General features: G+C 44.0%; 1 protein-coding gene across 1 annotated transcript in view; it reads right to left on the bottom strand.

The window, feature by feature from the left end:
- ACSF2 (acyl-CoA synthetase family member 2) overlaps nt 1-17045 on the bottom strand; it is a 599164-nt gene that overhangs the window by 81163 nt on the left and 500956 nt on the right. The gene's annotated exons all lie outside the window — the stretch shown is intronic.

Below are 17045 nucleotides of genomic sequence, written 5' to 3' on the forward strand. Positions count from 1 at the left end.
GCGTTGCCGTATGAGCGCTGCGGTGTGGCCGCAGTCTAGGAGAGATCGGATGTCGTCGGTGGCTGCCAGGAGGACTCTCTGTGTTCTGTGGTTGCTGCGGAAACCGGACTGGGAGCTGTCCAGGGAGTTGTTGGGCTCAATTAAATTCTGTAGTTGCATGCTTTCTCCAGTACTTTGGCGGGGTTGAGTAGGAGCAAAATGGGCCGGAAATTCTTTCGTTCTGATGGGTCGGCTGAAGGTTTCTTCAGGAGGGGGCATATTTTGGCATGTTTCCAGTCCTCAGGGAAGGTGCCAATGTTGGTGGAGCAGTTCATTGTGTTTCGGAGCTCGGGGCGATATAAGTGCTGGCTCTGATGTATTTGTGGTGTGGGCAGGGGTCCGTGGGGGCTCCGGAGTGGGTGCTGTTCATGATGCCTCCGTGGTGAGCATGGACCAGCTGTGAATGGTCTGGGTGGGTTCTGGGGGGTGGGTCGGTCGCTGGTTCCAGCACCAGGATTTTCCAGGAGGAACCTGTCGTAAATTACCTGGATCTTAAAGTGGAAAAAGGTGGCGAGTTTGTTGCAGAGGTCCTGTCACGGGGATGCTGGGGGCTTCAGAGGGGGGATTTGTGAACTCATTGATGACTGAGAAGAGTTCCTTAGAGTTGTGTGCGGAGGAGTTGATGAGACCCTGGAGTGTGTCCTTCCTTGCGTTCTTGATGTTTCGGTAGTGGGCGGCGGTTGTGGCTCTGAAGGAGGTGAGGTCTTCGCTGGTTTGGCTGTTCCTCAACTTTTCCTCTAAAAATTTTGCGGGACGCTTTGATTCTTGGAGTTCGGTGATGAACCAGCTGGCTGTCTTAGGTACGCTTTCGGCTGATGTCAGCCAGAGGGGGGCTAGAGTGTTGTCACATTTGGTGATCCATGCGTTGAGATTGCGCGCTGATGTGTTGGCATCATCGGAGGGAGGGACTTTGGCGAGAGATGAGGTCAGATTGCCTGATAGGGTGATACCTCACACCAAGGGGACAGTGAGCACCTGGAGGGTGAAAATGTCAGAGGAACAAGACAGGCTAGATTCATGAGTGTTGTGTGGATGAGTGGGAGATCCCTAAATCCTTGCCTTGCTTCATCGTTTTTTTACGTAAATTTTCTGTACAATCAGACTGACAAGATGCCATGCATACAAGCAGGACAACAAGATCTGTAGGAATCTCATTAATTACAATTAGAGTAAAGTCAACTGTTTAAAAGCACCCCTACAAACTCGCCTCTTGGCGCTGGTCTGATTCTATTCTATTCCTCTCCAAGCCAAGATTTTTATGAGAAAAAAATATGCTTTAACAGCTTCCTATGAAAGTTTGGGACAGAGGCATATACTAAAGAGCAGTTCAGGAGATATTACATAAAGTAGGGCATCACGAACATTTTTTTATGCTCTGTGAAAATCTAGTTTTTTTAATTCTAAACATGTTTCCTATGGCTGAAAGCTGCACATCGGATGCTATATAAAAGGTGACACCAATCTGATTAAAGTAGCTAGGAACTTCGAAATAAAGGTATGTGTGTATCAACTACCAATTGCGAAAGGAGCAAACGGGCAATCCTGCTCAAAAAGCGGAACCACTAGCAGCTAGTGTTGCTGCATTTTATTCTTCTCCTTTCTCACATTGAGTGAATGCAGCCCATTTAACTAGCAGCTAGTGTTGAAGCGTTTTTAGGAGAATTGCAATTTTGTTCTTTTCCGACTGAGCTTCTGGAGCCAGGGTCGGACTGGGATCACAATTAGGCCCGGGCGCTCCCAAAAAAGCCCACGTCCCCTGATCGACCCTTTCATGGCTCACCATCTGCTTAGTCTCAGTTGAAACCGTTTTTTTTTTGTTCTTTTATATAGCGTGAAGTAACCAATGTTACATGTACCAAAGTACATGAGCACCAGTTACATTATACAAGATCAAATAAATGTTTATTTTAGGTATGCTTATTAAATGATTTGCCTAAACTCACAGCGTCTGCAGCACTGACTATAATGCTACACCCAAATGTATACAACCCTCGCCGTCCCCCCATTAAGGCATAAAAGACATTTTGGCTGAGGTGACAACACCTGCCCCCTAGCATGGCCACTTCTCTTACTCATCCCTCCCCAGCACACTATAGCCTGAGGGAAATTACCTGTCAACGGAGGTGTAAAAAACCTACACTGCTTCTGCTCCAGGGGGGCTTAGGTGAGAAGGGGCCAGGGGCACAAAATCACCTGGCTCCCCTGCAAGGCCTCTGCATACTTCCACCCTCCCCACACCCACCATGGCCTAAAAGTGATGGCCCAGCGGGGATGACACTGCTTCTAAAAGGGCAGGCCATGTGAGGCAAGGGGCCAATATGAGATTGCCTCATGGGGTACGTCGTTTATGGCTTTTTCTAAGGCAAGGCACGTTCCCTTTGAATCCTCTCTTGGCGAAATGGTACGTTACTTCCTCAATATGTAGCTTGTGCTATAACGGTCTCCAGGATTTTAAGCATGTTTTATTTGTCTGCCCGGCTCTCTGGCAGCACCAAAGGATCTGGTTGAGGACGATTTGTAAGCAATTGTCTATTTCCTCCTCTTCTGATTTCTTGAAGACACTTTACGCTCCCCCGATGAAAGGTTCTGTTACAAAAATGTTTGCTTTTTTAAGGGCTTTTTAAAACTTTATTAATGACATTTTAGTGGTTTGTTTGTAATGGATGTAAAACTGCTATATGAATTGTAATTTTCTTTCTTTCACCCTCCACCCCGCCACGAACAGGACTAGGAGCAGGATCCAACGCAAGACTTGATGCTTGACTGTGTTCTAGCGGGAGATATATTATATCACCTTCTATCTGTGTTTCAATCAGATCCTCTCTACAACAGAGCTTTCTGTGTCCCTTTTTGGGAAATCTGCATTGGGGTTTGTTCCTTTTCCCTCTCCGGTTTAGCTTCCTGTTCCTCTCCTCCAACTGTGGAACAACCAGCTCATCTGTACATATTACAGGTATGGGCGCAGTTTTAATAATCAGAAACACATTCTGATCAGCTCCCTGACCCTCCTTAACCAGATTCTTCCTAGTGAGGAAGTGATGGAAGATAAATCTAGTAGATTCCACAGGACTCTCTCCATACTGGGTGCATTTTTCATAGACTTCCCATGGGGAACAGGGTCAAGACTGATTTGCATATGGTTGGGTCCATACTGGAATGGCTTGGCAAGCAACAAAAAAAAAAAGCCGATGGATTAAACCCAGATCTGTAACTGGTGTGAATGTTTGATTTGTTCTGCATTCTGTCCATCATATGTTGTTTTTGCAAATTATATCACAGCATGAAAAATGCCGCATAGCTGGTCAAATTAGCTGGCTCCAGAGCAGCTAATGGTTTACCAAAAATGCGCCCAATCATATGATATTTATGCAGTAGAACAACATTCTACTCTCGAATGTAAGAGGCTTTAACAGAACAAAAGTCTAGACGCTATCCTGGATAAAATTAACCACGACTGTCAATACTCTAAACAAAATAACCTAACCCAACAATACCCTGGACGGAAACAATTCAGGAGACACAATATCTCAAAAAACCCTACAACAATATTTCAAATTAATATATATTTTTTTAAATGTACCACTTTAGTCTTTTGATACTGTAAACTTGTGAGCCATCTCTTTTTAAAATATAGATTTGTTTAACCCAAGGGTGGCTGTGTATTTTACAGCAGCAATAGACAACTTCACAATATAACTGTTGCAACTATACACGCAATAAAAGAGGCTCAGCAGGGAAGTGCGTTTGAAGGCTCCTTTGTTTTTAGTACCAATGTATGGAGCCACAGTAGCGCGACCCGAGCATCAGAGAGTCAGCAGGAAACTGATTCAACCGATCCCCAGGCAACACCAGGTAAACTCCCGCATTCTAAAACATAATACAATGCATCACGAGAAAACAGCTTTCAAGACAAACAAATTCCAATAAAGAATGCTCCCTGCACTGAGCCACTCTCGAGCACAAGAGCGGCAATACCATGAGCTGCAATAACATACAACAATAACTATACTCATTTTAGGCAAAGTAATGCAAGGTTACAAGTAAATGAGTGTGTTCCGAATTTAGGGGTTGCTAATGCAGCAAAGACAGCACTATTAAAACAAGGTTGCATGTGTCTTTCTTTTGTTTTTATTTGCTCTGGGTCGCTAGGATTTTCACCTCCGCTAAAGGCTGATGACTGCTAGACATGCCTCAACTGGATTACAACCAATGTGTATTCTACTTACGCAATTATAATTGAAATTATAATTGTACTTATATAGTGCTTACTACCCCTGAAGAGGCGCTGAATCCCAATACTGGTTAGTCCACTGTTATTGTGTGTTATTGGAATTAATTTTGTACTTTTAAGGAAACCATCCCATGAGTTTGCTTCTTTGTGGTAGATGAAATTAATACGACGTGGCTGAAATCATTAGTAGGTGGCTTGTGCGTTCATGCAGATGGCTGGTGGGATTAATAAGTGAGCTAGAGGATATTCAGGGGTATTACTTACAAAGTAGTTTGTTATGCTCTTTGAAAGAAGGTGTGGACAATTTGCAGAATGCAATACAGATTAAGGCAAACACGGGTGACAGAGTAGGCTGAGTTATTGCAGACGTGGCAAGCAGGGATGGAAAGTAGGAATGTGTCATTGAAAGAAAAAGAGAGGTGACAACTAGATGTTTTGAGAGAAGTTTGGCTTTCATGCAGGGTTTTAGGACTATATTAGGCTTTTCCAGATAGCATGCAATCTGAGGATGCAACACTCTAGAAAGAAACATCATCATTTGCATGTGATATACGTCTGACTGGCAATATATTCAAATGAACACTATGTCCACTGCTCAAATACTAAAGCACTACTGCTTCAGCAAGTGCAGGGGTTGGAAGTGTAAATAGTATAAAGTAATAACTGGATGCATGTATTGAGAAATATCAAGAGATTTAGGCAGCACTTGAAAAAGTAGGAACCTTATGAGCGTAACCATGCGATAAAATGAAAGGGGTAAATAATGCAAACATTGAAAGACATGCTTAAGCAGATTTCTTTTAATGTTCACCCTTACATTTTGGCTCACAGCATGAGAGAGGCTCAATACTAGTCCCTAGTTTAGCATGGCAGAAGATGACGGAGAGAGAGAAGTCTTCCCAGACAATGGAAGTGTGGGTGGGAGGTAGCGATCCAGATATTGAAGGGAAAGTGTTGGAGACAAGACTACCTCCAGAAATGCATGCACACTTTATTAGTGAAGCATTTCAGATTCGTTTTTACTGGGCACTGTCCTTTCTTGGCTAGGCCTGTTCTTTTGTCTGTCTCTCATTTCTGTGCTAGGAAGGTTGAGATGCAGAGATTTCACACCTCCTTGTGACTCTGGTTTGTGCACTCCTGCTTGGAGTCAGCCCTAGTGAGTTGCGTACAGTGTTGTATAGTGGACTAGACTTTTGTAAAGTGGAGTGGAATAGAGTGTTGTACAGTGGCATACAGTATAGTACAGAGTTGTACAGTGGAGTGAATGGGTATAGACAGGAGTAAAGTGTCCGAGAGTGGCATAGTAGTGTGTGAAATAGTGGAGCTGAGCAGTGTAGATTGCTGTATAGTACTGTAGAGTGGGATAAAGTCTTGAACAGTGGAGTCGAGAGGAGGGGTGTAACATAGTGTGGAGTAGAGTACAATAGAGATTATTGGTGTGTCTTAGAGTGGAGAGTTATAAACTGGAGTGGGGTCTCGTACAGTAGAGTGGAATACTGTTTCATATAGAAAAGTGTTGCATAGTGGAACAGAGAGTTGTACACTGGAGTGTATTGACACAGAATGGAGTATAGGGTTGGACAGTGGAGTGTACAGAAATAGAGTGGAGTAGAAAGTCACAGAGTGTCATGAAGTGCAGTAGACTTTTATAGAGTGGAGATATATAGAATGCAAGAGACTGTCATAGAATGGAATGACAGAGTGGAGTGCCCTACACTGTAGTGGGGTATAGTGGATTACCATAAAGTGGAGTAGCATAGAGTGGAATACTGTACAGTGGAGTGTAGAAGAGTGGCGTGGCACATAGTGGAACAGCGCAGAGTAGAGTGGTATACAGTGGAGTGGCTTAGAGTGACATAGGGTACAGTGAATTAGTGTAGAGTGAGGTGGCATACATTGAAGTTGCGTCGAGTTGTTATTAATTGGAGTGGTGTCTCATACAGTAGAGTGGAGTGCTGTGTAGTTCAGTGCTGGAAATTGTCATAGAGTGAAGTAGAGAATTGCACAACGGAGTGTACAGGCACGGAGCTGAGTAGAAATTTGAACAGTGGAGTGTACGGGGATAGAGTGGAGTAGAGTCTAATAGACTGGCATAAGTGTAGTGAAGTTTTGTAGAGTGGAGTTATATAGAGGGGAGGAGAGTACAATGGAGTGGTGCAGCAGAGTGGAGCAGAGTGCAGTGGAGTGGTATAAAGTGGAATTGTGTAGAGTGGAGTAGCGTAGACTGGAGCAATGTACAGTAGAGCGACGTAGAATGTAATAGCGTATAGTATAGTAGTGCACAGTGGAGTGGCATTAAGTGTAATAGCGTATAGTGTAGTAGGAGTGGCATACAGTGAAGTGCTTTTGACTGGAGTGACATTTTGTGGGGTGGAGTAAAGAATGACAGCATTCAGTGAAGTGGAGTTGAGATGCAGAGATTTCACACTTCCTTGTGTCTCTGTTTTGTGCACTCCTGCTTGGAGCCAGCCCCAGTGAGCTGCGTGCAGTGTTGTATAGTGGACTAGAGTTTTGTAGAGTGGAGTACAGTGTTGTACAGTGGAGTGAAGGGGTATAGACAGTAGTAAAGTGTTTGAGAGTGGCATAAAGTGTAGCAGAGTGTTCTAGAGTGGAGCTGCATAGAGTACAGTAGTGCGTGAAACAGTGGAGTCGAGTGGAGTGGTGTAACGCATTGAGGAGTAGAGTACAATAGAGATTATTGGTGTGTCGTAGAGTGGAGTGGAATGTACTGGGGTAGTGTAGGTAGTAAACTGTTATACACTGGAGTGGGGTCTCGTACAGTAGAGTGGAGCGCTGTTTCATATAGAATAGTGTTGCATAGTGGAACAGAGAATTGGACATTGGAGTGTATGAATATAGAGTGGAGTATAGGGTTGGACAGTGGAGTGTACAGGAATAAAGAGGAATAGAAAGTCAGAGTGTCATGAAGTGTGGTAGATGTTTATAGAGTAGAGATTTATAGAATGCAGGAGACTGTCATAGAATGGAACGACCTAGAGTGGAGTGCTGTACACTGTAGTGGTGTATAGTGGATTTATCATAAGGTGGAGTAGCATACAGTGGCAAAGCATACAGTGGCATAGCATACAGCGGAATACTGTACAGTGGAGTGTAGAAGAGTGGAGTGGCACTTAGTGGAACAGCACAGAGTGGAGTGGTTTACAGTGGAGTGACATAGAGTGACGCAGGGTACAGTGGATTAGTGTAGAGTGGGGTGGCATACATTGAAGTTGTGTAGAGTTGAGGGAACTGCTATAAATTAGAGTGGTGTCTCATACAGTAGAGGATAGTGCTGTGTCGTACAGTGGAATAGAGTCTAATTGAGTGGCATAAGTGTAGTGAAGTTTTGGAGAATGAAGTTATATTGAGGAGAGGAGAGTACACTGGAGTGGTGCAGCAGAGTGGAGTATCGTGGAGTATCATAAAGTGGACTAGCGTAGTGTGGAGCAGCGTAGACTGGAGCAATGTACAGTAGAGCAGCATAGAGTGTAATAGTGTGTAGTATAGTAGTGCACAGTGGAGTGGCGTGAAGTGGAATATTGTATAGTGTAGTAGGAGTGGCATACAGTGAAGCGGTTTCGACTGGAGTGGCATTTTGTGGGGTGGAGTAAAGTATGATAGCATTCAGTGGAGTGGCGTACAGTGGAATGTGGTAGAATGGGCTACCATACAGTAGAGGGGAAAGATAAAAGTTGAGTAGTGTAATAGCATGGAATGTAGTGGCATACAGTTGAATAGCGTGGAGTGGAATAGCATACAGTAGATTAGTGTAGAGTGGAGTGGCGTACAGTGGTGTGGTGTAGACTAGAGTAGTGTAGAGTGGAGCAGGGTAGAGTGAAATAGCATATACTAGAGTGGCATAGAGTGGAATAGTGTCCAATGGACTAGTGTAGAATGGAATAGCGTAGAGTGGCATGGTCTACAGTAGAGTGGCTTAGACTGGAATAGTGTATAGTGGAGTAGCGTACAGTGAAGTGGTGTAGACTGGAGTGGCATACACTGGAATGGGGTACAGTGTAACAGCATACAGTGGAGTGGCGTCAAATGCAATAGCGTAGAGTGGAGTGGACTGGCATACACTGGAGTGGTGTAGAGTGGAGTACCATACAATGGAATAGCATAGAGTGAAGTGGCATAGAGTGGAATATCATACACTGGAGTAGCATATAGTGGAGTCAAGAAATAAAGACCCCACCTCAACCTAAGGCTACCATATGCATAAATCTAGGGAGCCCAAGTTGATACAAAAGGTTAGCTTATTGTTTTATACACTGCTCCCAGATATTAGGCTCCAGAGGCAAAGCTTCAGTACCACAGTACCTTATGTTGTCATGTTGCATGGGACGTGTCTGGAGTGTGAGCTCTATTCCCACAAGACCTAGGATCTCTTTTTAATCTTGTTTCCAGTGGTGGCTTCTTTGGGACTGCTAGAAGACAGTCGCCGTTGGAGCTGTAAAGCTGAAAATGCCGATTTGCGACACATGCTGTATGCATGCCCTTCTTTACCCAATTTTTGGGGGAACATACATGATGTTACTGACCACAAATTTTACTTACAATTGACCAGGAACTTCTTGTTATCCATTTGTGGCCTCTTTAGCCCTACACTTACATTAACATTGCAAAAAGAGGAATGTTTACTTCTAGATCTAATGTTTACACTTGCCCACAAAACCATTTGGTCAACCTGTAAGTCTCTGGGGTAATGCCTCGAGCAATGCATGGTGGGAATTGCTATACTACATTAGGGGTGCACAAACAATCATGTCTGTTCGAGACCCATAGATTTCACCTAACAAGCCACTCTGGAATAGCTTGGACTTTTGGTTAAACCCCCATAGAACCCCTTCTGTTGCTCTGCGTGATATTAGTAACTTCCATCTGCTGCTTGTATTATGTTGCAAATTCTGTGCGTAGTATCAAAACTCAATACAAACGCCCCCCTCAGTAGTGGTTGGCTTGTTTACAGTGTTATATAAAATTGCCTTCTGCTTCTTTTTGTTGAAAACAATAAAAACTTTGGAAATCAAAAATGTTGTCATGCTGCAACATAACATGTCAGTTGCATTGGAGTTATTGATTAAACTGCGAGGTGTCTGTACCGTCCTGCATTTTACTCTGAAGTCGAGTTTTGATGAATTTCGTCACAGGCTTCCAATCAGTACAGGTGGGGGCACTGCTTCCATAGAACACAATGCATTTTGCAGTAAACAGCATCGCTTATTTTACCTTCAGCTAGTGTAGCTGTTTCTTGACCTCGTGAATGCTCTTTTAGCTTCTTGTGCTGTGCCACTGAAGTCAGAAATATAGAAATCGTGATTCCTTGATATTAAATGTTACCCTTTCATGACAGGTCTCAAGACTGTGTTGAGGATCCAGTAATTGAGGATCCAGTAATTGAGGATCCCTTGGGAGGACTGCCCAGAGACAGCTGCTAAGCCACATTATGGTCTCTGAGAAATGAGATGTGCAGCACTAAGCAGATTTTCAATGAATAATTTACTTGCATCTATGTTTTTTGTTTCTGCCAAGCCAAGATGAGGATATTATTGCACTCTGAGTGAGCTTTGAAGTCTTCATTTTTCACTTTGAATAATGAGAACTCTCTTTCCATGTGTAGGCTTTTGTAGGATACACTAGAGGTATCTTGTAGATAGGATTTGCAGTATTCCACATAGGCTATCCACTTGCTCTGTATATCTATCCTTTCCTTCATCCGGTCCAGCCTTTCTGTTTATCATCAATGGCCCTGAGACTGTTTTTCAAACCTAGTAGAATTTCTCACATTTCATTGTTGGGCGCATTAGCAGCCTAAGACTAATTTCTCTAAGTACGTGTGAAGGTTCTCTCCTTGGTGTTTGGTGCCTTACTTGTTCTCAAAGTATAACTTGCAATGTTGGGCTCTTTTTTCCCATGCTGTGATCATAGCTGGGGGAAGGTATGGTGTTGTGAAAACCCTCCTGTCTGGTGGAGATTTTGGAGGTCGAACTGTGACAATGTGATGCCTCTCCTGGTACCAGAGACCTCTAATGTCTAGGTCCTCTCACTCACAGGCACGACCTAAGGAGGAAAGTGAAGCCAGAGAGAGGAGGAGAGAATCAGTCTATTCAGGCTCATTCACCCAGTAGACTCCACACTGCTTTAGCCTTGCCTGCTCATCTCAGTCTCCTGGTCCCATGCTAAGCCCCTCTCAGTGTAGATCCTGCACTTCCATTGTTGGATTCTCCCACAACACAACTCCCAGCAACCATGTCTATTCCCAGGCCGTCCACTTTTTTGATTCTCTTAGGAGAAAGGTAGCCAGTACTCAGCTCAATGCAGTCCATTACTACTGCCTCCAATAGTGCTCCAGCACAATTGGTGCTCCACTACCCATCATAGGCCGCAGCCCAGCCAGACTGCATCTTGGCCCAGCCCTAGGTCACTTGACTTTCTCCCTGTCATGGCTGCTCAGGATTTGTTCCACAGGCTGGTTGACTCAGCAGTGCAGATGCTAACTCAGCTCCAGGCTCAATGATGGGCACTATCTCAGCTAGACCTCTGAAGTCAGTATTTTACAAATAAGCCTCACAGGGGGCAGAAGATAAAAAGTGGGCCATCCAAGCTCAAACGTTTGCAAATCTAAGGTCAACCTTCAAAAGGGTGTTCCTGGAGACCCCCTTTTTTAGGTCCAGCCTAGTAGATAGCACCCGGTTCAGAAACACACATTGTAGCCTTACCGAGAACAAACAGGAGCCTTGGAGCTCGATCACTGCTTACCACTGGATGGCTTTCCTGTCACTCATTTACCTGCTTCTAAATCCTATCCCAGCTCATCAAACGTGTATTTTTCCCTACTATGGAACATAGCCTTTTTACCATCGCTTTTGATTGGCTGGCTTCTATGCTTCCACTGCTTACTTTTCAAGCACTATTCTTTTCTTGTTGGTTAGGCACTCCAGGACGTATGTGTTTTCCAGCTGGCTCCCCAGTGTACATTCCTTAGCCCTACACTCTATCTTGCTCACTTTCACCTGTGTACTTCTTCCTGCCCCATCCATGTTGTACTTGCTCTCATGTCTTCCCTGCTGTTGCCTTCTCTCCTGTGTGCTCCTCCCCTGCCTGCTCCACGCCACCCTCTGTGTTAGTTCCTTACGTCCGCCCTCCATGTTGCTTCCCCTCACCATGCCCTCCATCTCTGTTGCCCATCGCTTCTACTTCCAACCTCCCTTTTGCTTTCACCATCCAAGGTCAATGTGCTGCTCTCCCCACACCCTCTAAATTGCCCTCCACCTGGATTTCAACATTGGTGGTGGGACAGGAATGTCCCCTGCATGGTGAACTAGAAAGTACATGCATGCCCAACTGCTGGTGAATCTGATATCCTGACATATTTTGGCCCTGTCATCGTGCTAATCTAGTGTGTGTGTATAGGCATAGGCCTGTCCCTGACAATGCAAGGTCCAGGATCCAAAGTGATGGAGGCAGTGTGCTGTGTTTTGTAAACGCTTAGCATGATCAGACCTTTATCTGTGTAAGATAGGTATTAGGCCTACTGGCCCTTTTCGGCTACAGTTCTACTGTTAAGTGAAAACATGAACCTATCACTATCGTCCCATGGGGAAGCAAAGAGAGAGATCTAGAAAAAGAGAGATATAGGGAGAGCGTTTGTAGAGTGAGCATGAATAGATGTGTTGTAATAGGAGAGAGTGTGTGTGTGAGAGAGATAGAGAGAGACAGCTTACTCATACAGTGGAAGTGTACTGCTTGCATTTCTATGGTTGGAGGGTGACAATTTAGACACAGAAGTGCAGTGGATGGAGGCAGGCCTACCTTTAGGAATTCCTTGAAGACTTTGTTAGCAAGGGGCTGCTGATAGGGCCAATGGGTGGGACTACGGTTTTGTTTTTTAAGGTGAGGAAGTTTGTAGAACAGGCATTCCCTTTTGTATTTCCCAGAATACTACTTCTAGAGAGCTGATGACAGCCAGGGGCAGGAACCTCACACTTTACTGTGCCCGTATTATGGGTGGTCTACCTTGGAGACTGCTACCTGCTGTTAGAATCACCACTTTACACAAAGGCTGTGTCCTGAGAGAAAGCTGAGATGTACATTTGAATGAGAACCACCCTAAACCGATCCTGAAGACTGAGGCAGTGGATCCACATCCCCTGTCTAGAAAATGTGTAAAAAGTGGGATCAAACCATTCCACTTTGCCCCAGTTCCAAGTTCGTCTTGGCTAAACAAGGGAATGCTTTGAAGAGTACTGGGATCACTGCAGTATTACAAGGGCTGATGTCTGCCTGACAACCAGTCTTCCAGAAGTAATGAGACATCTCCTTAAGTCTTCACTTTTTGATAAACGAGTGGCAGCCCTGTCCAGCACCTAGAACCCTAGTGAGAGACAGGACAAAACTGCCAGGCTCTGAAAAAGAAGAGTCCGTGAAGGAGGAGAAGCCCAGTGTGTCTCTAGGATGGGGAATAGCCAGAGAAAGTGGACTGTGTGAGAGTTTTCCCTGGGAAACCCTTGCTGCGAGTGGGTCCTCAGGACTCCTTACATGGCTCCCATTGATAACTAAACCCTTAAGATATGTGTGTGCCATGGCAGCCACTGTGGGCCGCAATTTGGGGCTGCCGCCTTCAACAGCATGTGGCTGCTGAGGGAGAGTCTATATGCCTAAGTAGGCTACAACTGCCACGGGCACACACCTGCAGATGGTTCTTCAGAGGGGGTATCTAACCTGCTGTGAAATGTATCTACACTGAACCAGAAGAGGGCCACAACTGCCTTACCCGATGAGCTATGTACATCAACATCACTACGCAAAAGCCTTCTGAGCTGCATTCATGTGTTCCATAAAGAGGCTGCCCATGCTGAAGACATGGACCGTGCTTGACTTTGCACTTCAACTGCAAAAGAGACAACAAATGAGTACTGCAGATCACTGCCTACAACCTTGACAGGGAACTGCAACTTGCTGATGCAAGCACAAGCACTGAAGATTAATTCTGAACTCAAACCAATATAGGAATAAGATAAAAGTTGACTCAATATACATTTGCACCTTTGGGTTTAAATGTTCATTTAGTCACTTTCAAATTATCCCTATAGTGCATAATTCATGCCTCTGCTAGGGACTGCTGGAGGACTGAAATGAATAGGATCATCCAAAAGGAAAGAGAGAGCTGAGAGGATGAGAGGTTGTAGCACACAGATGCTACTATCTTTGAGATCAAGAGTACTTTTATTTCACATAAAGATGAGCAGTGGGTGGAGCACTGAGTTATTGTGTCTGTTGTTTAACTGGTTCATTGTTGAGCTCTGAGCTGTTACCCCATACCCACCTCCCTGGCTGCTTGCTCTCGCTACCCTTAAGGTCAAGTGCAAGAGAGGGTTGCAAGTGGCCTAGTTTGCAGAGCCACAGCAGAGCAGGCACCTGACAATTGGACACAAGTGGTTTAAGACCTGCCAATGCCATTTGTTTCAACTTTCATGAATAATACCAGCTTTAGCACAGCAATACATGCACAGTACAATGGCAGATACAAGGATAGTTTGAGTAGACCTTGACACAATATTCCAGAACAGTTAAGAGATCTGTATTTAGATAGATAATTAAGGCTCTCAGAGATGAGGATCGGTAGATCCTTGTTAGTTAAAGGCCAGTAAGAGAAACTTAGCAATAGGGAAGAAACTATGGTAAACTCTGAGGAGGGTGCCTTGTCAAGAAACTAAGCAGGAAGTGCCGTAGTGTCACTCTCTCCTGGCCACTTAGCACAGGTTTTTCTAAAACGCTTTCCACCCTCCCAGTATATCCCCACATTTGCTTTACAGTATTCCTGGGGGGCATATTCTCACCTACTGCCCCACCCTCAACCTTCCTGATTTCAAAGGTACCTAGGTCACCGACTGTAGAATTTATTCCCTTGGGTAGGTTAACTCTAACAGAGACCTAAACTTGCCACTGGCTCTATAGAAAGCTAAGACTGGGGAAGAAAAGGCCAAGGAGTTCAAGAGGCAGAAATTGAGATTAGCTCACCAGGAACAAGAGGAATGGAGGTGAGAGAGACAGGAGGGATAGGTCCACGAGGAAACAAAAAGGGAAAGAGAGGAAAGGGGAATTGCAGGAAAAGAAATAAAAATGCAGGAAAAAGCATAAGAGAATTGGAGAGAGAGGGGTTATTTGTAGAAAAGGAAAATCTCAGGATATTAAGAGAGCCAACCACATCACATCTGCAAGAGGCAAATCTTCCGCCAACTCTACAGAAGTACTTTCCAAATATGCAAAACAATGTGTGCACATTAATGTGGACGGTCAGCATATTTTGGAATGAGATCACTTGTGATGTGCAGACACTGAGTGAGGTGTCAAAGGCGACACTTGGAGTTGTTTGCCAACAGAAAGTACAGCAGTCATAGGACCCATGTCTGTAACTGATTAAATGAACTATGAGCGCATGAAGGAAGCTCTGATCAGAAGGTTTGGGCTGAAGCCAGTTTGGTATTGTCAGATATTCAAAGAAAATAAGAGAGTGGGTGGTGCTCCATTTGAAAATTGGTTTCACGGTGTTCTGCATGAATGGAATGAGTCAGTGAGAGGGATGGATTCCAATGATGTTTATGTTCTAAACAGTTAATTGTGACAGAGTGACTCAAGCAGACGTGATCTGCCCTACCAGTCAAAGTTGACAAAATAGGATACAGATAAATGTGCAGTGTTGAATGAAAAGTGGTTAGCTAACTGGCTTAACAAAGGGCTGACGCGGCATGGGTCTAAGCCAAAGAGAGAAGGGAACACCCAACAGCTAGTCCCATACCAAAGGGTAAGGGCAGGAGACATTTCCAAGGGTCCAAAGGAGAATAAAAGCAGAAAGGGAATTGTGTTCCAAGTTAGGAACACATGGAGAAGGGAGGCTTGGAAGGTTCTACCGAGCCCAAAGTGATTACCTGGCACAAGATGGGGCACTACAAAAGAGACTGTCAGGTTAAAGACCCTGTTCCAGCTGTACCCATCATAGCAAGTATGTTAACTGTGAGTTAAGTGACCCGACAGAGAACTGTTACGCTCAACATTGTAACAATTGGCAATTGGGAGAGAGACCCAGATGCCCTCAAGTGAATCCAGGCTAGTATTGTTGTGAGGAACTCATAGGACTATGGTTACAAGGCAATTTCTCAAACCTGAGGATATTCTCCATAGTGCCAATGGCTCAAGCTTGGTAGCCAGAGCGGGATGACACTGAGTACCCAACTGCTCAATCTGAGGTAGAAATCAATGCCAAGATGCCAGTGATCAGTGTAGAGGTGTGAGAGATGCAAGGTAGTGCATATCTGGTGAGCAATGATTTAATTGCCCCTGGTATGGTACCAGGAGTCTATATTATAACAAGAGACCCCCTGAAATAGATAACGGTTGCTGAGGCAGGGAAAATAAACAATGATTCATGAAAAAATCCATTGTTTATTTCCCCTGCCCCAGGAACCGTTCTCTATTTCAGGGGGTCCCTTGTTATAATATAGGTTTACCCACAGCCTATCTGCATGGGACAAGACTGATGAGATAATTTTTTATTTCCCTTTCTCCAGGAACTGTTATCTATTTCAGGGGGTCCGTTGTTATAGCATAGGTTTACCCATGGCCTGTCTGTCTAGGACAAGACTGATTACATCTATTCTTCTATAGTAAATACATTGTAGTCAGAATCTCGAACCAAACATTTGTTTTTTTATTAACCTTTAGGCCAGAAAAATATCTTTCCATCATATATTGATATGCTATAAATTAACATGGAAATGCTCAAGTCTTTCGGCTTCACAGATGAGGACTATGCTAATTTGATAGCATAACAGATTTTGATAACCAAACAACTACTAAGCTAACTACTAATGAGGAAGTCAAGAAACTCGTACTTTAAAAAAAGAAAATTAAGAGGATAGAATGTCACGGAGATTTCATGCTAGAGTATCTACAGGCAGGAGGCATACCACAGAGCCTTTGAGTAAGAAACCTTCCTGGACAATTTATCCAGGTACGTACGTTTTTGAAAAGATGGTCCCTCATAGCTAATCGTTGCCTTAGAAACCTCATGATGCTGGCAGTAGAAACAGCAAAAGAGTTAGTTGAGACGCTAATGAATGAAGTATTAGAACTGGTGGGAAAAAAAAATCTAATGCTTTAGATGATGCAAAATGAAAATTGAAGAAGTAGAGAAAGAAATGGCTACATTTGCTGATTATCTCATAAAAAAGAAAACGGACAAACTGGAAAAAGTTATCCGTTACTTCACAAAGGAGAGGCTGTGCCCTTATTTATCAGAGAATTATTACCATCAAGGACGATACAACAAAGAAGAAAAGTCTGGGCAAGGTTGTAAGGCAAAAAAGCTTCTCTGACACATCAGATTCAAAGAATGAAGGTGACTTGCATCAGTTTGATGAAACTGGTAGGAGACTACAGTTTGAGTCCAACGCAGGAAGAGGTTCGCCTTTTTTAGCCATGGGCAGAGGACGGAGTTTTCACCCCAGTGACAATCACCAATATCTAGAGACCAGCAATGCATAGTACTGGAGACATTAAAATAGGTTCCATCTTCACATTGTCCACTACTGCATTAGATGCATCAACTAACTCGCTCCTCATGAAAGGTCTCTCTGCTTTGTGCCCCATAATTGTGCTAACAGGTTTGAATTATTTCAGGACATATTCTCCTTTCTCCGTAAAATAAAAATACTTTGCAACATTAGAAACACTAATAGTAGACAACACAATCAATCAAGTTTATTTCTACCATCCA

This window comes from Pleurodeles waltl, chromosome 7, assembly GCF_031143425.1.
Source record: "Pleurodeles waltl isolate 20211129_DDA chromosome 7, aPleWal1.hap1.20221129, whole genome shotgun sequence".
In the NCBI taxonomy this organism is placed as follows: Eukaryota; Metazoa; Chordata; class Amphibia; order Caudata; family Salamandridae; genus Pleurodeles; species Pleurodeles waltl.